This window comes from Pongo pygmaeus, chromosome 1 (assembly GCF_028885625.2).
Source record: "Pongo pygmaeus isolate AG05252 chromosome 1, NHGRI_mPonPyg2-v2.0_pri, whole genome shotgun sequence".
Taxonomy (NCBI): Eukaryota; Metazoa; Chordata; class Mammalia; order Primates; family Hominidae; genus Pongo; species Pongo pygmaeus.
Genome location: NC_072373.2, coordinates 65,606,803 through 65,614,651, shown reverse-complemented (window position 1 = coordinate 65,614,651; position 7,849 = coordinate 65,606,803).

Genomic DNA, 7,849 nt, shown 5'->3' with positions numbered 1-7,849 from the left:
AAATATTCTGTGCAGAATTTTTAAAAAATGCCTGTATTTGGATAGGTAAGGTAAAAGTTAACTATTGAAAAGGGGGAATATTTGTGTTCCTTTTGACTCCTTAAATTCTCATCTTGGCTCATGGGGGAGGGGATTGACACCAAAATTTCAGTACTATCTTAACATGAGAGGAAGTGCAGGGAGGGAGGCTCTGTTACAGTAGGTAGCTAGTCAGACATAAGCATGGCAGGAAAGGGCTCCCCTTGCCCCACCAGGAAAGTCAGGCGACCATCAGGTGATGGTCAGGTGGTTGTTACAATATTTCTCCAAACATAACATTAATAATTGGTTATAGCCAGCCCAGGGAAATGCAGTCTCCCAATAGATAGAAAACACCTGAAACTGGTGATCAGCAGCTTCCTGATAAGAGCTCAGGAGTTGGACGAGTGGGCTCTAGCATGCGCACTAAGGCAAAATGGTACAATTTAACTGGTATATGACCTTCTAAGGACATGCAACTGGTAAGGGAAGAAGGCCTCAAGAGAGCATGTGTGCAACTCCAGTACAAACACTGCGCATGCTCCCCTCCCAAATGCTAGCAGGCTGTTGCACATACGGACAGCCCCTCCCAAGGGAAGAATCGGGGAGAAGGAATGCAAGACCCTGGGAGCATGCCAACATATAAAACCCTAAGTCAAAAGGTCCAACTGTGCACTTGATCTCTCAAGTCGCCCCCTTGGGCCTCTTCCAAGTGTACTTCCTTTCGTTCCTGCTCTGATGTTTTTTTTTTTTTTTGAGATGGAATCTCACTCTGTTGCCTAGGCTGGAGTGCAGTGGCGAGATCTCGGCTCACTGCAAGCTCCGCCTCGGGGTTCACGCCATTCTCCTGCTTTAGCCTCCTGAGTAACTGGGACTACAGGCGCCCGCCACCACGCCCAGCTAATTTTTTGTATTTTTAGTAGAGAGAGGGTTTCACCGTGTTAGCCAGGATGGTCTGCATCTCCTGACCTCATGATCGGCCCACCTCGGCCTCCCAAAGTGCTGGGATTACAGGCGTGAGCCACCGCGCCTGGCCTAAAGCTTTTTAATAAACCTTCACTCCTGCTCTAAAACTTGCCTCAGTGTCTCCCTCTGCCTTATACCCCTCTGTGGAGTTCTTTCTTCTGGGGAGTCAAGAAGTGAGGCTGCTACAGACCCATATGGATTTGTCTGCCTCCCTCAGACAAAAATGGCAACTCCGGGCTGGGCGTGGTGGCTCATGCCTATAACCCTAGCATTTTGGGAGGCCGAGGCGAGTAGATCACTTGAGCTCAGGAGTTTGAGACCAGCCTGGGCAACATAGTGAAACCCTTATCTCTACCAAAAAATACAAAAATTACTTGGGCGTGGTGGCATGTGCCTGGAGTCCCAGCTACTAGCTGAGAGGTGAGAGAATTGCTTGAGCCCAGGAGGGCAAGGCTGCAGTGAGCTGAGATCTCACCACTGCACTCTAGCCTGGGGGACAGAGTGAGACCTTGTCTCAAAAAAAACAAGCAAACAAGCAAACAAATGGCAAGTCTGATTGGTAAATGTGTAATATTTACTAGGACATGCTTTATTAATGGGTAGGAATTGACTCTGCAGAGTGAAACTAGCCCAATGCATTCCCTTCACTGGGAGCATGCTGCCAAGGTGTGGGCCTTCACTCTGTCCCATTGTGGTTCATTTGTGAAGCAGCCTTAGTCCTTGCAACTGGCTATAGCCAGTGAATTTGGGTGGGCTCTGCGTACCTAACTCTTCTCTCAGATACATGAGGTGAGCAGTTCCCAAAGTCTAGTTTTGGTGACGAGTAGGAGGCCTCATTTGACCTCAGCCATGCTCTCTTACATGCAGAATCACTTGGCCAGTGCCCCATCTAGCTCCCTTGTGTGAGCTCCCCATCAGTCAGAGATGACAGGGATGAGTCATTTCTGAAGAACTTGAAGCCCTAACATCAGCATCAAGCCCAACTGAGATATTTAAAGAACTAGGATTTTCTCTCATGTTAATCCTCAGCATAATCTCCCTTCTCCTTTTTTTTCTGCTTCTAGAATAGTCCTTCTTTATCCCTTTATTTCCTTTTCTGAGGCATATTTAATAGAATGTGAAATTGCAGATTTATTAATGATGGCTTTTTTGATTTCAAGTAACAGAAACACACTTGAGCTCTCCAAAAGCAAAGAGATATAATTTAGTTTAAGAAATAGGCCTGTCTCAAAACTCAAGGGCAAATAGATAGCTGAACTACAGAAATGAATCAGAGCCTCCAGCATAGTCAGGACCCACCCTCCCATCTCTAGGATAGGTGACCACACATGCCAGTTTGTGCTGGCCTGTCCTTGTTGACATCTGTCACCCTGCCCCTTTCACTTTTGTGTCAGTCTTTGTCCACCAGGGGGCAGAAACCACAGTGACTTAAACAGAGAAAGTTTAATATAAATTTTTAAAAATTATTATAAAAGAGCAATTATAATATATAAGATAACTGTATGTGGTACCCTAAGGCTGAGTACCCAAGAGAGCACCCAAGGAGGGATGAACATAAAACAGGATGAGCCCTTCCCCAGGGCTCAGATTGCAATCACTGGATGGCAGAGAAGTTTGCTGATTTGCCCAGGCCAGAGCTGGTCTGCAGCTACCGGGCAAGCAGGAAGCAACCCTCTGGGGCACAGGTGGCACATTACAAAAACTGCAGCCAATGGCTTGGCACGTGAGCCTGCAGAGGGAGTAGGGACACCGTTGCAGACAGGAGGTCTGCAGCCTGCGGTGTCTGTGGTAAGAAGGCCGTGGGAAAGTGGGCATTAGGCCAGGACAGAGCTGCAAGGACATCAAGGAATCATGAGTTCTGGGCCTGTGGCTGGAATTAGAACACCACTGATGTTCCCACACCCACACTGCTGTCTGATGGTGCAGCCACCACTAACACCAGGAAGGCTCCTTTCTCCTGTAATGTCCCATCAGGGCCCTCTACTGAGAAAGCTTCACATGGTGAATGATCAAATCATTTTTTCTCTGTAAAGAAGAAATGCTCAATGGAATTCCGTCCGTTATTGCAGAGCAGGTATTGAAGGGTGAATTTGAATCTGAAAGTCAGTAAATTATTAACACAACTCTCAACAGTACCCTGGTAAGAATGATTAATTCCCAGAATAGTGAAATCCATAGGGAAAGGAAATAGCATAATAGTTGCCAGGGGCTGTGGGGCTGTGGGAATGGAGTTACCTGTTAATGCTTATAGAGTTTCAGTTTGGGAAAAGGAAGACATTTTGGAGATAGACTGTTGTGATGGTTGCACAAAAATGTGAACATAATGCCACTGAATTGCATGCTCAAAAAGGGTTAAGTGATAAATTTTATATTTGGTGTATTTTACCACAATTTTAAAAATGATGAATTCCTGGGCACCCTATTCATCTCTCATCTCTGCTCTTCTCTGAACATCTACTTCCTTTTTCATTTCCGTTTCTCAGACCACACACTAAAAAATATAGCCAGCAACAGCTCCTGGAGCTACCTCTCCTTTACTTAAGAAACCAGCCAGATGGCCAGGGGCGGTGGCTCATGCCTGTAATCCCAGCACTTTGGGAGGCCGAGGTGGGCAGATCACGAGGTCAGGAGATTGAGACCATCCTGGCTAACATGGTGAAACCCCATCTCTACTGGAAATACAACAAATTAGCCGGGCGTGGTGGCGGGCACCTGTAGTCCCAGCTACTTAGGAGGCTGAGGCAGGAGAATGGCGTGAACCCGGGAGGCAGAGCTTGCAGTGAGCCAAAATCGTGTGCTGCACTCCAGCCTGGGCAACAGAGCAAGACTCATGAAAAAAAGAAAAAGAAAAGAAAAAAGAAACCGGCCAGACTAAGTCCTGGACTCCCATCATTCTCTCTTTCAAATTCTCCTGGAAGATCTGCTGCAGCTTTGGTCCAATGCTCATTTTGGCCATTTGGGCCAGTGTAATGGTCATATGGTATAGACCTGTTTTCAGAGGAGTTTGTTTGTGGAGGGGGAAGGGAACCACACTGACAAAACCAGATGTTTTCTACTATAATCATTTAATGACTCCTCTCCCCTCCAGTCTTCCAACTAAATAAAGAAGCCAGGCAAAAATGAATATTAAAACATTCACATTAAGAGTGAAACCAATAGTAAAAATTATGTCAGATCAGTCCATTTTTTTTTCTCCTCTCCACCTGTGTTAGTAGTATGAATCAGTAAGAGAGCCATATGGCAGAATAATCAGAATTATTTATCAAGCTAATTAGCCATAGATTGTTTCCTAAGTAGTCACAAAATGGCAGAAATCTTTATATATATAGTGAGACATAGTACTTGTATTAAGATAATTAAAAATTATTTGTGATTGTTACTGTGATTATCATTTTTTTATCTTTGCTAGCACAACTCCTCAAACTGATATATATTCCCATCAGGTGCTTTAGAGAAGCACTGGCCTTTTTCTTGACAGGCAGTGTGCATTTTGGCAAGATTTTGAATGGAAAAATACAAGCTTTTCCCAAGCCCTAAACACAGAATATGCCATCTATTAGTTTGGATTTCTTCCTTAACGATCATTGTACCAATATGTGGTGGTTTTTCTAAGGAGAAATCGATCCAAATCTTTCTTTGGACTCAGAATCCAAGAAGCCTGAGTTTTATCACTGGCTTGGTCACAGATGCACTGAAAATGGGCAAGTTACTTCCGTCTTTGTCTGAATTTCTCCATCTGGCAAATGTAGATTCTGACACTCACCATCAGATAATGTTTGCAAAATGTTTGATGGTCCTTGCTGGTAGGCAGTATGTAATTGCAAACTGTTGGATCATTTTTTTCTGTCCTAAAAATTCTTCTCTTTCTTGAGAAACTATTTTTAAATTAAAAATATCACTTTTAAAGTATGAGCACACAGTAATAAAAATTCAGTTGGTACTGGAGAGTAATTTTTAAAAAAGTAAAGGTTTTACTCTTTGGCATTCCCCAGAGGTAATAGCTTAAAATTTTTCTATTTTGAATCTTTCTAAGGCCAACCTCTACAATAATAACATTATTCCTTTACTTTTTATATATCAACTTCAAAGTATATCTGCTGGACCCCCTTATGAAAGATGAAGCTCTTGGCTCATTTATACTTCCCCTTCAACATTAACTTCCAGATGTATTTTGTTTTTGTTATTCTTTTAGACACTTCTATAGCTTTATACAATACATTCATCTTTCCATTTCTTTTAAAAGATTTATTTTTAATTATGGGTACATAATAGTTATATATATTTGTGGGGTGCATGAGATATTTTGATACAAGTATCCAATCTGTCATGATCAAATCATGGTAATTGAAGTATTCATCACCTCAAGGCTTTATCATTTCTTTGTGTAAGGAGCATTCCAATTCTACTCTTTTAGTTATTTAAAGATATGCAATAAGTTATTGTTAACTATAGTCACTTTATTTTGCTACCAAATACTAGATCTTATTCATTCTAACTATATTATTGTACTCATTAACCATCCTTTCTTCACCTCCCCCCTCCTCCGCACTACCCTTCCCAGCCTCTGGCAACCATCATGCCACTCTCTATTTCTGTGAGTTTATTTATTTATTTATAGCTCCCACATGTGAGTGAGAACATGCAATATTTGTCTTCCTGTGTCTGGCTTATTTCACTTAACACAACGTCCTCCAGTTCCATTCATGTTGTTGCAAATGACAGGATTTCATTCTTTTTATTGCTGAATAATATTCTAGTGTATATATTCCCCACCTTTTCTTTTTCCATTTATCCATTGATTAACACAGGTTGCCTCCAAATACTGGCAATTGTAAACAGTGCTGCAATAAACAGGGAAGTGCAGCTATCTCTTCAATATACTAATTCCCTTTCTTTTGGATATACACCCAGCAGTGGGATTGCTGGATTCTATGGTAGCTCTATTTTTTTTTTTTTTTTTTTGAGATGGAGTCTCACTCTGTTGCCCAGGCTGGAGTGCAGTGGCATGATCTCGGCTCACTGCAAACTCCACCTCCCGGGTTCACGCCATTCTTCTGCCTCAGCCTCCCAAGTAGCTGGGACTACAGGCACCCACCACTGTGCCTGGCTAATTTTTTGTATTTTTAGTAAAGACGGGGTTTCACCGTGTTAGCCAGGATGGTCTCGATCTCCTGACCTTGTGATCTGCCCGCCTTGGCCTCCCAAGGTGCTGGGATTACAGGCATGAGCCACCGCACCTGGCCTATGGTAGCTCTATTTTTAGTGAGAAACTTCCATACTGTTCTCCATGGCTATACTAATTCACATTCCCACAATAGTGTTCCAGGGTTCTCCTTTCTCAGTATCCTCATCAGCATTTGTTATTGCCTGTCTTTTGGATAAAAGCCATCTTAACTGGAGTGAGATGATATTTCATTGTAGTTTTCCTTTGCATTTCTCTGATGATTAATGATGTTGAGCATTTTTCATATTCCTATCAGCCATTTTTATGTATTTTTAAAGAAATGTGTATTTAGATAGTTTGCCCATTTTAAAATCAGATTATGTTTTTTTTTCTATTGTTGTTTGGGCTTCTTATATATTCTGATTATCAATCCCTTATCAGATGGGTAGGTTGCAAATATTTTCTCCCATTTTGTGGGTTGTCTCCTACCTGTGTTGATTGTTTCCTTCGCAGTGCAGAAGTTTTTTAACTTGATATGATCCCATTTGTCCATTTTTGCTTTTATTGCCTGTGCTTCTGAGGTCTCACTCAAGAAATCTTTGTCCAGACCAATGTTCTGGAGTGGTTCCCTAATGTTTCCCTCTATTAGTTGCATAGTTTTAGTCTTAGAATTAATTCTATAGTCCATTTTGATTTCTATTTTTTTATATGGCAAGAGATAGGAGTCTAGTTTCATTCTTCTGCATATGGATCTCCAGTTTCCCCAGCACCATTTATTGAAGAGACTGTCTTTTCTCCAATGTACATTCTTGGCACCTTTGTGAAATATGAATTGACTGTAAAGATGTGGACTTATTTCTGGTTCTCTATTCTGTTCCATTGCCCTATATGTCTGTTTTTAAGTCAGCACCATGCTATTTAGGTTACTATAGCTCTGTAGTATAATTTGAAGTCAGGTAATGTGATTCCTCCAGTTTTGTTCTCTTTGCTCAGGATGGCTTTGGCTATTCTGGGTCTTTTTTGGTTCCAAATAAATTTTAGATTTTTTTTCTATTTCTATGAAGAATGTCATTGGTATTTTGATAGGGATTGCATTGAATCTGTAGATTGTTTAGGGAACTATAGACATTTCAACTAAATTGAGTCTTCCAATCCATGAATGTAGAATATCTTCATTTTGGGGTGTCTTTTTCAATTTCTTTCATCAATGTTTCATAGGTTTCATTGTAGAGATTACTTCTTTGGTTAACTTTATTCTTGGTATTTTATTTTATTCGTAGCTATTGTAAATGAGATTACTTTCCTGGTTTCTTTTTCAGATTCTTTTCTGTGGGCATATAGAAATGCTACTGATTTTTGCATGTTGATTTTTTTATCCTGCAACTTTACTGAATTTGTTTATAAGTTCTAACTGTTTTCTGGCGGAGTCTTTAGGTTTTTCTAAATATAATTTTATATCGTCTGCAAAGAAGGATAATTTGACTTCTTCCTTTCCAATTTGCAGGCCGTTTATTTCTTTCTTTTGGCGAATTGCTTTGGCTAGGACTTCCAGTACTATGTTAAATAGGAATGGAGAAAGTGGGCATTCTCATCTTGTTACAGATCTTAGAAGAAAGGCTTTCATTTTTTCCCCATTAAATATAATACTAGCTATGGGTTTGTCATATACGGCTTTTATCATGTTGAGGTATGTTCCTTCTA